Below are 15,486 nucleotides of genomic sequence, written 5' to 3'. Positions count from 1 at the left end.
ATCACATCTGCCTAGGAGAGTCCTGCTGAGGAACCAGTGAGGAAGTAAGTGGAAAGCCGTGGAGGCTTTGCATGTCTCCAGGCACACCCGAGACTAAGCGCCTCCTTCCCCCCGTTTATCTGGCTCAGACTCTTCCAGTCACCAAACCTTTGCCCCGGGAGAGCGCGCTGGGCTGGGCGTCTCCTCGCAGTGACAATGCCGGCCACTCGGCACTTGGGTGACACACATTGTACTGCTTTTCTCCAAATGTGGACACAGGTCTTCAGCTAAATAAATCAGCACAGTCCATCAGAGCCACGCTGTCACTTTGCATGAGACACGTCGGAGATCCGGGGACAACAGAGGCTGACCGCCACCCAGAGTCCCTCTCAGCAGCGGCCCAGGCCGGGTCCCGCCCAGACTCGTTTCAGGCCAGCGGCCCGCCTCTCTCAGCTCCGCCACGTGGCAGGAGTAGCTCATCCTCACCGCTGGATCCTCTCAGGCCTCCAGGCTGGGAATCTGGGTCCACCCTGTCCCCGGATTCTCCTGCGCTCCCGCGAGACTTTCCCAGGGTTATTCGCAGTGAGAACAGCCAGCTGTCCCTTCGGGGAAACCCTTTCCCTCTTCCGAGCGCTGTGGTCAGGCCCTGTGTGAGCAGTAGGCCATTGCTGGTACATTTTCTAAGTCCACACTTTGCACACGGTCAATAGAAGCTAGAACGAAGTACAGCTGCTTTGGTTAAAGCAGGGTCAGAAACCCAAACGCTCATTGGTGTCGGCTTCCGCAGCCCACCTCATCGGCTCCTCAGGCCACTCTGCTAGGTTCAGACTGAAGATCACACCTTTAGAGCATATCTCTTCTCGGAGTAATTTATGGACAGTCTCTCTTTTTTTTCTGTCTCATCAGTAAATCATTTTTGCTTTAGAGTAGCCATTAGTAATGATGATGAAAAAAGAAGGAATTTTTAGAAATCAGATAGCAGGAAAACAGACAAACACTGTTCTCCATGTGCTTAATACTCTAAGGAAGAAACCAAAATTTTAAAGCTTCTAGTGAGTTAGGCAGGGCTTTTAAATGTATTACAGATCATCTGCCCCAACTCTCTGATGAGATGGTTGTCCTCCATATTATCGTTGATGAGAACGGGCACCTAAAAAGGGTGAAGTTATTTGACCCAGGTCATAACGCCATGAAATGATGGATCTGTAGGATGCTACCGGCTGCCTTCTCTCCGGTCCCCCTTTCCGCCTGTGGAAGGTTCAGCAAATGTATTGTGCTTCTTCAGTTCCTGCTGTAAGACATTATCGTGATCCTCTAATGCCTTGAGCAGAGCAGACAGGGAGTAGGGCCTGTGCGCCTTGCCCTTGGGAGGAGCCACCTGGCCAGCTGGGACTGACAAAGACCCAGCGCCTTCACCAGGCAGAGCACTCGTCCTCCTGGTACTTCTTGGTCCGGGCTGGAAAGAGAGGAACTTCAGGAACTTTCAGCAGCCGCCTTCATGGGGCGTGTCTCAGTGGGCCACTCGATCACCCTCTGCTTTTTCTTTTACCCCTTTTCTGGCCATAGAAGAATACAATAAATTCGCAATGTAATGGTAGGAACTAGCTACATGTAGACACCATATGCTCTTCTTAGGTATCACTCAGCTCCCACCGCTCATTACACGTGCCATGTGGAAGCCAGAATGTAGAGACGGCCTTTACCAGCAAAGGGTAAAACATTTTTGTATTTACACCTGTTTTTATCTGTGATTATCTGTACTTGTGACATGGGTAGGGTTTAGAATGTGTACCCATGGTCGACAGCCTCTGGTCTTAAACTCAGCCGCTGCAACAAAGCAGTTACTAAAGGTGCGTATAGCGTTGGTGGGAAGAGGCCCTAAGCAGGACACAGATAATGGGGAGGAAGAGCACTTCAAACAGCTGCACACCCTGGACCTGTTAAAAAGCCCCATTCCCATGGGGTGCAAAAGCTTCATTTTATGCAGAACATGGCCGACTTGTTTCTGGGCTAAGGTTCCTTTCAGGCCAGACGATCCCACAGATGTGTCATCTGGGAGGACTTAGGAGCTGTGTGACTGACTTTATTGTTATTGTTAATAAAACAAACCGTTCAATTTAGCAATCATTTCTTATCCTCCTCATTGCTTTTTTTAAACACTTCCTTTGTAGCTTTAAAAGGATCCTTTGTATTTTAATCGTTTACGCACCCCTTCCAATAAAAATAGCTAAAAAAATAAAACTGCAGTAGGCATCGGGAGTACTCCATGTCCCTGGAAGCCACCTTGGTAGGCTCCTGATATTAAAAGGGCCACAGAGGCACAGGCAAACCACTCCTGTGAATTTATAGAGAGCACTTTGGTAAGGTTGCATGTTGCTGCTGCAGTGTAAATTTTCACATGTTGTTTAGGAAATGCGATTCCTTAAATATGCACAGATTATTCTAAGTCAAATACTAGGATGCCAGAGGAGAGCTCCTTCAGGCCCTGTGGGCTAGCCCAGAAAACAAGGCTTCGCTTGCATGAATGGACCACGTACTTGTATGTGTCTTTGGCCTTCTTTTGACCAAGTATCATTTAATACTTGTTCATATGTTGCACTGCATGCTCGAGGGTCAGTGGTGGCGGATGCGCAGCTCTTCTCTCGTTGCTACGTGTGGCTGCCTTGCCTCTCCTACCCCGTATCTTCCTCACTGCCTCCCTTTAGGGGTTGGTTCATAAACGGTGTGTTTCACAGATTAGCGAAAGTCTTAGCAACTTTCCTATTAAATTTATCCATACTTGTATTCCGTTTTTTAGAACCAACTTTGGTCACTAGTGGTAAATAAATTATAAAATTCATGAGGTCAGGATTATGCATTTTTCCTCTAATCTCTGTATTAGCAGTGCAGCCAAGTGCCTTACACCCAGTGGATTTAAATGAACATTTGAGAATTGGGTGACTTAGTCTGTCCATTTCTGGATAGAAAAACTGAAGCACATGAGCTTATGAGACTTTGGAGTTGAACAGCAGGTAGGTAGAAGAGGAGAAACCAGATCTCATCTTTTTGCTGTTCCAGTCAATTTTTGTTTTCCATCATATTCTGCTCCCTTTGAAAGGACATTATTCACTTATAAATGTGTCATTGTTAACAGTTGAAGGAACATTTCCCAACGTATTTTATCAAATAAGGAGCTGGTCTGTCCTGGCTTCCTTAGCAAAAGCTCTTAGAGAGGTGATCATGGGGTGTGTCACTTCAAGTTCAAGTAGGTTTTTCTTGAATCTACTGGATGCAGAGATTCCTGTAACATTGATGAACAACATGCATTTTATTAATTTAAATGAATCAACAGGAAAACCTGTTTCAGTAAAATGTCATTCAACTTCTTGTAACAAGTGTAATCTACTTTACAAGCTTGGGGTGCAAGTAAGGGCATGTGGTGGTCATCAGCGCTCATTACCAAGTATTTCCAGCTTTCCGCCTCCTGGCAACATGGTAGAATTGTACTTCCTGACTTTCCTATGGTGGGATGGGACCACGTGACTAGATCTGGCCAGAGTGTCGTGAGCAGAGGTTGTATATGCCCTTTTCAGACCAGAGCGTGTGATATCTGTTCTGAAACTCCGCAGAGTTTTCATTCTCTTGGGCATGGTGGACTGGTAGAGTCTTGAGATTGTACTTCCCTGTCAGCCTGGATCCCTGCGTGATTAAACAGCACTGAGTCCACCACTGACCCAAAGTTGTCATTCAGCATGTATGGGAAGGAAATGAATCTTTGTTGTTTTTAAGCCATTGAGATTTAGGGGTTGTTGCTGCTGTGGCAGCATCTAGCCTATTTTGACTGATAGTGGGAATACTTTTCTTATTTTTCCAGCTAAGCTTTGGGACGCTCAAAGATAAATCATCTGTCTTCTCCATCAACGTGTCCCTCCATAAATCCTGTGTTTTATTTTATCAAAAAGGTCAGATAAAAGACTGAAGTTTTATCAATCTCCTACTGCCTTTTCTCTGTCTCTGCCACATAATGCGCCCGTGGTTTCTCAGAGACAAGTAGGTTTTTGTCCACTAGAGTGAAACTGCTCTTGCTGGTCCTCATCTCTGCATGGGTCTGTAAGTAAATAGCACTGCATGTCAAGACATGCTTAAATTCACGCTTATATCCTTGGCCGTTGCTCAAAGCCTAGCAGCGTGAAGGGTAACTGAACCCCAGAACACACAGTGGACCTCGACCCACATGAGTGTTGGGGTACCAACCCCCACATGCTATCCAGAATCTGCCTATAGCTTTTACCTCTCCCTAAATGTAACTACTAACAGCCTACTGTTGAGTTACAGCCTTACTGATAACATATATTTTATGTTATATGCATTATATACTATATTTTTACAATAATGTAAGCTAGAGAAAAGACAATCATAATGAGGAGAAAATGCATTTCCAGTTGTGCTGTACTTATCGACACCATATTTACAGCATCTGTTTGCAAGATACATCGTCCGTCAGCACCTGTATCGGTATTATCTTCTATAATACAAAAATAGTAGATGTTATATGTACTGGACATCAAAAATGAAAAGATAGTGTGGAAAATAAATTCATATTTATTTACGAGTGTAACAATATTATGCAATAAAAATGAAGAAGCAGCAATATAATTGCTTTATGGTAGCTTGTTGCAATCAACACGATTGCTTCATTGTAGCCTAGCCAATATGCTAATGAATGAATCGTCATAAAAATGTTATAGCATATAGTATTACAGTCATATTCATGACACAGTATTGGAAACGTCATTGCAGTTTTAAAAAAACTCACTCAACCTATGATGATAAGCTGATAGGTAGTTTCTCCAATTATGAGTGAGAGAGAGGCATACTGCATAATAATATAATTCTTTGAAAACAGTAAGAAAACTAACAGATTAATTTTATGTTAACTATCACCTTATGCCTATGAAGGAGAGACTGATATCTACATATATTTTATGCATTCATGACAACTTTTTCTTATGTTTTCGATATTTCTAGGCTCCACAGTTTGCAAGTTTTTTCAAGTTTTAGCAAGCCTCTAAAATTTATTTTCCAAAATATTTATTGAAAAAACTTTCTGTGTGTAAGAGGAGCTGCGCAGTTCAAACTCATGCTGTTCAGGGTCAACTGTATACTGGAACCCCACCTCCCTCCGAAGTAAGTGTTGGGCCCTAGCAGGTGCTCCTCGGCCCTCGGAGCTCTAGTGTGTCAACAGATCATAGTTAAAGTTCTGATTCAACAGAGTTTCTCAGAATCCTGCCACCACGAGGGAAAAAAATCAGTGCCTTGACACTGAGACAGATACATATGTAATACTTTATGATTATTTTTGTTTTTTTAGTTTTAAAAGTTTTATTGACGTATAGTTGATTTACAATGTTGTGATAATTTCTGCTGTGCAGCCAAGTGATTCAATGATACATATGCGCACATCCATCCTCCTTCAATTTCTTTTCCCACGTAGATGATCACAGACTGTGGGGTAGAGTTTTCTGGGCTATATAGCAGGGCCCCATCTGGCAGTCATTCCATATACCTCAGTGTGCCTTTCTGATTATTTATTTATTTATTTTTAGGGCCGCACCCAGAGCATATGGAAGTTCCTAGGCTAGAGGTCAAATCGAGCTACAACTGCCAGCCTACGCCACAGCCACAGCAATCTGGGATCTGAGCCACGTCTGTGACCTACACCACAGCTCATGGCAATGCCAGATCCTTAACCCACTGAGCAGGGCCAGGGATTGAACCTACATCCTCATGGATACTAGTCAAGTTCACTACTGCTGCGCCATGGTGGGAACACCTGATTATTTTTAATCTTATTTTTCTCAGCATCATAATCTGTCCCTACTTTTATTATTTTTAAATTTTTTATTATAGTTGATTTTTTATGATTATTTTAATCTTATTTTCTGTAGGTATAATAGTTATCTGTCTCTACTTTCACTTATCATTTATTATTTTTATTAGAGTTGATTACATACACAATAAATTCAAATATCTCAGCACTCCATATCATTATTTTAAAGGGAGAAAGAAACCTTTGTGAAAAGTGATTGGAGATTTCATAGGTGTGATAATTGATTGGAGCCTCAAAAATGTATGATTTTTTGGAGTTCCCGTCGTGGCGCAGTGGTTAACGAATCCGACTAGGAACCATGAGGTTGCGGGTTCGGTCCCTGCCCTTGCTCAGTGGGTTAGCGATCCGGCGTTGCCGTGAGCTGTGGTGTAGGTCGCAGACATGGCTCGGATCCCGCGTTGCTGTGGCTCTGGCATAGGCTGGCAGCTGCAGCTCCGATTCGACCCCTAGCCCGGGAACCTCCATATGCCGCGGGAGCGGCCCAAGAAATAGCAACAACAACAACAAAAAGACAAAAGACAAAAAAAAAAAAAATGTATGATTTTTTTTTCTTAGTAGAAAACAGGAGAAAGGCACTCCGGAAAGAAGTGCTACTCAGGTAGACATGGAAGAGTTAGGGAAAGAGTGATCCAGTGTGGTGGGAGCAGGTGGTAATTTGATGAGCTGTGTCTTTGGAAAGGAGCTTGTTGGGATGCCTAGGGAGTGAGAAATAACTATAGGTTGTATTTAGGAAATAAGATAGTAGCAAAAGTGATGTGAGATGGTCACTTCAGAATGACAGCTACCGTCCCAAACAGCATCGTTGTACCTAGGGTGTCAGTGTCCAAACCTCTCATGTGTGTTACATGACTTCTAGAACTGAGAGTGTTCCCTTTAAGCTGAGTTGGAGGGAGGGAGCCTATCGAACTTTCGCAGTACTAACAAGAGGAGTTCCCTGGTGGCTCAATGAGTTAAGGACCTGGTTGTCACTGCTGTGGCTCGGATCAGGGTCAGGGTTCGATCCCTGGCCCAGGAACTTCTGCATGCCACAGGTGCAGCCAAAAAGAAAAGAGAAGATGACGGAACACTGTAAACCAGCTATAAGATAAAAATCATCATAAAACAAAACAAGAAAAGAAAATACTAACAAAGGAATAGAGATTTCTAAGGAGATCGTCTCCATTGCTGCTCAGGGGGCGAGGGAGGGAGTGGGATGGACTGGGAGTTTGGGGTTAATAGATGCAAACTATTGCATTTGGTGTGGATAAGCAAAGAGGTCCTGCTGTGTAGCACAGGGAACTATATCTAGTCACTTGTGATGGAACATGATGGAGGATAATGTGAGAAGAAGAGTATCTATCTGTCTGTCTGTCTGTCTGTCTGTCTGTCTCTCTGTCTCTCTGTCTGTCTGTATCTATGACTGGGTCACTTTGCTGTTCAGCGGAAATTGACGGGACATTGTACATCAACTATAATGGAAAAAATAAAAACATTAACCAAACATTGAAAAAGAGATCACCTCCATCACCTCTAAAACCATCTCCTTTCCCCCCTCAATTCTAACAGACATGGTCATGGCGGTAGCGAAGAAGCCTAAAAGTGGTTCACCTTCCCCTTCGCTTCCTTCTGAACAGAGTGCTGCTCTTGCTGCCCATTTCAGATGCCACAGGAAGCAGCTCTGCTTTGCGGTCAGAGGCAAGAAAGGGAGGTTGAAAGCAGCCCTTTAAGGAAAGCCTCAGAAGCTGGTGTTTGAGCTTTGCCTGCCACCCGCTGTCATCCTTGCTGCAGGATGCCACAGCCTTGGGGGGTTTTCTGAGGAGCTTGTGGGTAGCCTGTGCATTCTCATCAATTGGGAAATTAGATTTGTTGACTGTGAATTGGAAAGTTAGGAATGTCTTCATTTAAAGTTGAGGAAATGAAGCGTGGGAGGTTAGATGATAGCTGTGCTCTTTACACCAAATTGCAGTGGTTTGCTTGCTTTTGCTCTGGGGGTCATTTTAACTTCAGCACCAAAGCCAGTCCTTCCGAAGGCGGTTCACTCGCCTGCCGGATGGGTTTGCTTTATAAGATTTCCTGTATGAGCACGATCCCGAGTAACACAAGCACTCGTATTGATTACAGGTCCTCTTTCTCTTCCCCCAAACTGCTACCCATCTGATTTCCTTCCCTAAGACTCTCATTCCATCTGGAAACAAATTGAAAATCCGGTTGGTTCTGATTTCTATACCAAGTTTCCCGAGGCTTGCCAGCTTGTGGATGGCCCGTAATGAAGTATAGCATCATCGCTGCTCACTAGAGCCAGTCCAGTTTTCTTGAGAGTCCTGCTCCTAAACAGTTCTTTCTCGGCCCCTCCGCCTTTTAAAACGGAAGTACAGTTGATTTACAACGTTGTGTTGGTGTTGTAGTGTGGAGCAAAGCGATTCAATTATACGTCTGTCTCTATTTTTTCATGTTCTTTTCCATTAGCGTTTATTCCAGGATATTAAGTAGGCTCTTGTTATTCATCTCTTTTATATCTAGTAGTTTGTATCTGCTAATTCCAAACTCTAATTTGTCCCTTCCCCCCTTCCCCTTTGGTAACCGTAAGCTTATTTTTTATGTCTGGTGAGTCGGTTTCAGTTTTGTAGGTAAGTTCATTTGTGTCATATTTTAGATTTCCCATATAAGTGATATCGCATGGCATTTGTCTTTCTCTTTCTGGCTTACCTCACTTAGTATGATAATCTCTATGTCCATCCATGTTGCTGAAAATGGCATTATTTCATAGAACTCTTTAATTAAATAGTTTTCCTAATCCATCTTCACTCTGATATGGGTGGTATTTAAGTGCATTTTTCATTTCCTGTGTTCAGTACTCTATTCCAGTATTTTTTGGTTGAAACATGACATGTACTGCTATCATTCTAATATACATAAATGGAACTCTATGAATCTGATGCCAATTCTGAAAGGAAGAGGAGAAAGGGGCTCTATTTTCCTTAGGTCCCATATTTACATGAAATTCAGAACTGCTGCTTGTAGTGAGGAAGCACACATATCCAGGCTGTGTGTAGGGTCCTGCACATAGATGATATGAAAAGAAGCACATAGCTTTCAGGGTAATAATTACACAAGTCAGAAAGATGTAGCATGTGACAACTGGAAATATACTCTAAAAATACTTTGATATTCAAGTTTATGTCTTGTTGTCTTGACCTGAAGCTCCTCGTTCATCTGATCCAGAACCACAGGCTCCCTTGCAGACTGTAACCAACAAGGGCATATGTCTTTGCCACACATCCATGTGGTGCTAGGGTAATGGGTTTCTGAGTGACAAAATCATGGTGCTTAAAAGCACTTTTCTGAAAATGTTGAGTTGGTTGTGGAGATAATCACGTCCACCACACAAAACCCTGGCTTCGCATTGTGGGTCATTAACACAGAATTCCACGATGTGGCGTCTTGCAGTTACTTCACTCGTTCCCCCAAGTACTGAATGACAGCCGCTCTGCTGTAGAGAGCCCAAGCCTGCAAAACACCACGCAACATCTGATCTAACCATTCCAGTGGCCAAAGTGTACTGACAAATCCAGAACCGCCCTTTGCCTCAAAGGTTTCCTTTTAAAGCATCTAGTGTATCAAACTAGAAACAGTTCCCTTGGCCTTGTGCACTCCGACTAGTTCCGTTTTGTACTGGAGCTAAAATGTCAATTTATGTCATTAGTTTGAAGACCTCTTCATATAACAGTACTTAGGGTTTCAAGCATGGTTTCACCTTAAAATCCTAGCCCAGCTTTGCTGAGTGAGATAGAACTCCTTTCTTCCTGGATTTTATCGGCTGTAATTTAGGATTGAATTGTAGGTGTGCCTCAAGCTATGGGTATATGCTTCTTCCAGGCATGGGGAAAAACCAACCAACCCACCCCACACCTGAGTCCCTGAAGCAGGAGCAGGCCATAGTGGCCTCATGAAAACCTCCTAGACCTGGTTCCTTCCCTTCTGAGATGTTTCATTCTCTCTGTCGTCTACTTCAGTTATTTCTAAGTGCACTCTCTCTCCTTTACTGGGAGTAGCAAGCCCGTCCTGGACAGTATTTACAGTAACCCCAGTATCCTTCACAGCCCAGCAGTGGCCTGAGGATTTGCCACTTGCTTGCTGGAAATGACAGGAATCCCCCGAACTTTTCTGATTTTTCTCCTTGATGACTAGTTACCCCTCATAAAATGCAAACATGCCTTTAGGGGAAGGAGTTCACCCCAGCAACCTTTTAATAGCCTCTTGACCTTAGTGTTACACCTCCGATGCCTAAACTATTTAAAGTAAATCTTGAAGCGGGAAAATCCTTCAAGTTGGGGGAGGGGCGTTTGGAAAGTCTCCCCCTGTACGACCCCTTATTCACTCTCGGGGGGAGGAATCCGAATGTCCGATAGAACCAGTTGGGATGCTTTCTGTAGCCGTCATGCCCGGGGCAGTGAGTTAAAGGGTCCTCTGCCAGGAAGTTATGACATTCCTCTGCCCTCTCCCCATTTGCTCTGAAACCGGTGCGCCTGAGATCTGGAAGTTCACGAACCCTTCGCTAGGAGTGGGAAGACCAGAGCAGAGTGCCAGGGGGCAGCGAGGGCAGGAGGTGAGCGCGCTGACCCGGAGGCAGAGGCTTTGGTCCCTTACAGCCTCATCCCTGCTCCGCCCGCTTCCTGGACCCGCCCGGCTCGGTGTCGGGGGCTGTGCGCCCTCTGCTGGGCAGAGCAACACACGCGGCCGCCCCACCGCGCCCGGCCCGCAAGCTTCTGCCAACACCGGGAGGGTTTCTTCCCCGGGGATGCCCTGTTCCTGCCAGGTGACGGTCATGCACACAGAGACTCGTGTTTGTTTGGCATTAACTTCAAGTCTCATCTGGGCAGAAACAAAGAAGAACTCATGTGATGCTCACTCCCGTCACCTTCGCCCTCACCCACTTCCTCTCTGTGCCCGGTGTGGCTTTGGTCCTGTTCTGTCGGCACTCCGTTCAACGGGACTGCACACCGTAGTTGTAGATCTTTGTGTTCAGAGCACATGGAATCACAAGAGGAATCACCCATTAACTCACACCTTCTATTTATTAACAAATGTCACCTTGGGGGTGGGGGGCACAGACGATTTTTGACGTATTTGAACACTTTTCCTTACATTTAATATAGTGCTTTCTAATATTCATGTTTCACTTTCAGGGCTGAAATTTTTATTTGAATTTCATGCGTGTGTTTATTATTTATTTATTTATTTACTGGTCATTCAACAAACACCATATGTACCAGGCACAGTGCAGGGCTATGTAGAGCGTTAGGAGATGGAGGACAGAAGAGACACCTAGGATCTAGTTCAGACTAGAGGGGGACTTTCAGATTCGACATGAAAGGGCATTCATACAAAAAGGGACAAGTTGTTTGGGAAACAGAAGGGTCGGGATACAGAGGGGCAGACATTAAGATTTACTTTCTCGGGTGGGAGAGGTACCCGCTGAGAGGTGTGTGTGTTTGCCTGTTGGACAAAGGGGGGCATAGCAGATGGGAGGTGGTGGAAAGAAGGGATGGTATATGCGTGACTCAGGAAGGGCAGAGTCTGGAGTTCCCTCGTGGCGCAGTGGAAACGAATCCGACTAGGAACCATGAGGTTGCAGGTTCCATCCCTGGCCTTGCTCAGTGGGTTAAGGATCTGGTGTTGCCCTGAGCTGTGGTGTAGGTGGCAAACGTGGCTCGGATCTGGCGTTGCTGTGGCTGTGGTGTAGCTGGCAGTTGTAGCTCTGATTCGACCCCTAGCCTGGGAACCTCCATATGCTGTGGGTGCGGCCCTCAAAAGACAAAAAAGGACGAAAGAAAGGAAGGAAGGAAGGAAGGAAAGAAAGAAAGGCGGCAGAGCCTTTTGAGAGAACGGAGTCCGAGAAGTGGGGAGCAGAACGAGGCTAGAGCGGTAGTCTACAGCCAGCTTGCGAAGGGCCTCATCTAGCACGTTAAGCAGATTGGATTTTATCCAGCGGCGATGGGGAGTCGTGGAAGGACACTAACCAGGAAAGTATGATGACTGTTCTTTTTACGAATGTCTCAGGAAGGTAGAAAATGGGTGAGGGAAGAGGGAACCAGGAGTCTGTTTAACAAACAGTTGGGATAGAAAAGAAGAAAGAACGCGAGGGGGGTCCTGGGCAAAGGATTAACCGGGAAACTACGGCAGAAAATGACTGCAGGTGCAGGCGGAGCATGAGGACGATGGAAGAACGAAGGAGGCTTGACTCGTGGGTTTGGCAGTGACCCCAGGGTGAGCAGAAGAGGATCTGTAGCAGTAAGGAGTTTCACTTTGAATTTGAGGTGACTGCATGGAAGGATGCCCGCTGAATACGGGCATGGAAACCTGGGTCTTGAGCTCAAAAAGAGGAAACGGGTAATGAGGGAGATTTGGGACTGGAGCTGGAAGAATCGGTGAGCACAGGGTCATCTACTCAATGCTGTGTAATGCCCTAAATGGGAAAAGAATCTGAGAAGGAATGGATATACGTAATGTCTAAGTGGTTTACGTTGCGGTACACCCGAAACTAACACAACTTTCTAAGTCAACTCTACTTCAGTAAAATTTATTCTAAAAAATGCCAAGAGTCTCTGTGAGGAGAGAGGGAGAGAGGCAAGACTGGAGGATCTCATACTTGTTTTTTATGTAGTGGAGTAAGATGACAATTTCATTACCTGCTTTTTAAATATTAAATGGTGTCAAGGATGTAGATTTGGGTAACATTTTTTATCTTAATGAGAAATATATTCAAAAGTAAAGTTTAAAAAAAAATGTGCTCCTACATGATTGAGTCTTCATTCTGGAGCCTGTGAGCTTTAGCATCTTGGATTTAATGTCAGTGCCTGCTTTCAAAAAATCATATTAAATCAGAAATGACTTAAACTCCCATGAACTTGATCTATTCAGGTTAAAGCTCGTGTTAAGTTATATACGTGATAAAGCATCAAAGATCGAGTTCATTTTGGGTGGGCTTTGGAATGGAAAAAAGGAAAAAGATCTAATTAGTTCTGATCTCAAGAGGGAGTCAACATTCATTTTTATGTGTATTCATATGCATAATTACTTCTGAAAAATGCCTAGAATTCTAACCTCTTAATGAGGAGGAAGGAATTTAGAGATCATGCTGTAAAATCTTATGTTTTATAGATGAGGAAACTGTGCAATAAACTTAAGATGCACTGCAGGCTGTATCTTAAACCTCCTTAGGGGATTCATAACACACATTGTCACATTAATGGCTCTGAGAAGTTCTGCAGGAAAGAAAGTACTGGTTTTGTTTAACTTAGATTTCCCAGTCTTATTTGATGACCAACCCAATTTCTCAGAATTTGGATAATGATGCTTTGAAGGTATCCTTTGTAATTAAGTAGAATAATGTAAGATTTGAAACCATTAGCCACAAAGCTCAGCTCAATTAGCAAATAGTTATTGATTCCTTAATATCTAGGACATTGCGCTAGGTACTAACAATACTATGATCATTCATAAAATATCAAAACTAATAACAGCAATAATAATAGCTAATACTTGGGTGTTCATCAGTGCTAGGAAATTTACTAAGTATTTTACACACGCCATCTCTTAAGCCCCCAACCCAGTGAGGAGGTGAGTATTTGAATATCGAATATATAAGAAATGGGGAAGTGAAGGCTTGGAGAGGTGAAGTGATTTTCCTAAGGTGACGGACCTCATGAGTTGCAGAACTGGGATTCAAATATAGTTTCTGTCTGGTCCCACTGCTCACATTCTTCACTACCCCAGCACTGTTGTTGGGGACGCTACAGCCTAAATGATGTCCTACACATCCCCAGTTTGGGCTTCAGGTGTCTTCACTGGAAGTCTCCAAACTGTGACGTCTGATGCTAACCCATGACATTGCCTTGACAAATCTTCCGTATTTAGCAACCAGGGTAACCCCTTTTGCTCTGAATCTGAAGCTCTTGGTATCAAACAGTTCTTTGTTGGGCTGTGGTATTGCATTTCTTCCACATGGCATAGTACAACATATATGAAGGGGATCAGGATATATTAGCTAATTTACAACTTTCCTATATGGTTCCTGAAGGTTCCTTTTTCATTTTTTTAAGTGGGAAAAATGAGCACGCTATTTTAAGTCTTCTTTATACACTCTAGGCAGTACTTAAACATCTAGCTCTTAGCAATTTGTGTTTTTAATGGAATAGGGTTTTCCTTTTGGGTCCTTTTCATAGAGTAACTTTGGTTGTCCAAACATACTCTGAAATACATTGGGGATTATGGTTTCAACACATGTAAGCCTAAGGCCAAAGCATGAGTAACACATGATATTTTGTTACATTTCGTGAACAAACCACTGTGCTGTGGTATAATACAAAGCATAGCGAAGTAGTTTAGATCACTATCAGGCATTACAAGGTTAGGTTTTCAATTTATGTGATTACTCAAAGCTCATTAGAAGTATATTCTCTAGCTCTAGGGCACGCCGTCTAGAAAACTGCGGTTTCCCTTGTGACAATGTTATATTTTTAGTTCATTTATTATGTTTTTAGTTTATCTCAATTATATCCTTTTGTACTTATAGGACAATAGTTGAATTCACAAATAAAATAAACTTACAAAGTGTATTTACCAATGAGCCAAAAACGTTGGGAAAAAAAAAAAAAAGGAAAGAAAGAAAAGAAAGAGAACACATTATTTGTATTTATTAACTTAAGCTCTGTTTTCAGAATGTCGCAGATGTCCCGTGAGGGAAACCGCTACTGCGGATTATTCTCTTTGGGTCATATTCCAGCTGTGCTGTGGCAGAAAAGCTCTGAATTCTGGTTCTGGCTCTTGTGTACACAAGAAGGGCAGTTTGCCTTTCTGGTTCTTGCTTCCTCACTCAGAACTTGGGCCTGGTGTTCTGTGTCCTGCTGTGCCAGGGCCCTCTTGAGGAGGCTCAGAACAACATGAGCTTCCCAATTGCATGTGCATGGAATCATGTTCTCTCACTGGCTCTGTCATCTTGATTGAATTATCTCAGCTCTGAGCATTCCTTCCCGTATCTGTAAACAGTGAGGATGGTGGTGTCTCCAGGACAGGCTCCTAGGTGTGCCTCCTCCTTTGCACTACACTCGGTTGCACTTCTCGGATATCGTGTTTGTCACAAATTGAAGATTTTTGGCAACCCTGCATCAAACAAGTCTCTTGGCACCATTTTTCAAACGGCATTTATTTGAGATTTTCTTATTTCCTGAGGTAAGATTGTATTGCTATAAACTGCCCTCTTAGAACTGCTGTCGCTGCATTCCATAGGTTTTCATTTGTCGTGTTTTCCTTGTCATTTGTCTCCAGGTATTTTTTCATTTCCTCTTTGATTTCTTCAGTGATCCATTAGTGGCATGTTGTTTAGTCTCCGCATGTTTGTATCTTTTACGGGTTTCCTTTTTCGTAATTGATTTCTAATCTCATAGCATTGTGGTTGGTTGGAAAAGATGCTTGATATTATTTCAGTTTTCTTAAATTTACTGAGGCTTGATTTGTGGCCCAAGATGTGCTCTATCCTGGAGAATGTCCCATGTGCATTTGAGAAAAATGTGTATGCTGCTGCTTTTGGATAAACACCAGTTAATTCTCTCTGGTTGAATGTGTCATTTACGGCCTGGGTTTCCTTACTAATTTTCTGT

The 15,486-nt window shown here is 43.6% G+C and overlaps 1 protein-coding gene and 1 long non-coding RNA gene across 17 annotated transcripts in view; both read left to right on the top strand.

The window, feature by feature from the left end:
- The window catches only part of SUGCT (succinyl-CoA:glutarate-CoA transferase), a 643,257-nt gene that overhangs the window by 400,863 nt on the left and 226,908 nt on the right, over positions 1-15,486 (top strand). The window lies entirely within an intron of this gene.
- On the top strand, positions 842-6,968 carry LOC146395106 (uncharacterized). Its single transcript, XR_014833333.1, has 2 exons — positions 842-5,668; positions 6,210-6,968. It is a non-coding gene; the product is annotated as an uncharacterized LOC146395106 (long non-coding RNA).

The sequence above is a fragment of the Sus scrofa genome, chromosome 18 (assembly GCF_054392235.1).
Source record: "Sus scrofa isolate SSC_HxYL_T2T_F1_AM1 chromosome 18, Sscrofa_HxYL_maternal_Yorkshire_Landrace_v2.0, whole genome shotgun sequence".
Classification (NCBI taxonomy): Eukaryota; Metazoa; Chordata; class Mammalia; order Artiodactyla; family Suidae; genus Sus; species Sus scrofa.
The sequence above is the reverse complement of the archived record's forward strand: the minus strand, read 5'-3'. Positions and strand labels throughout refer to the sequence as shown.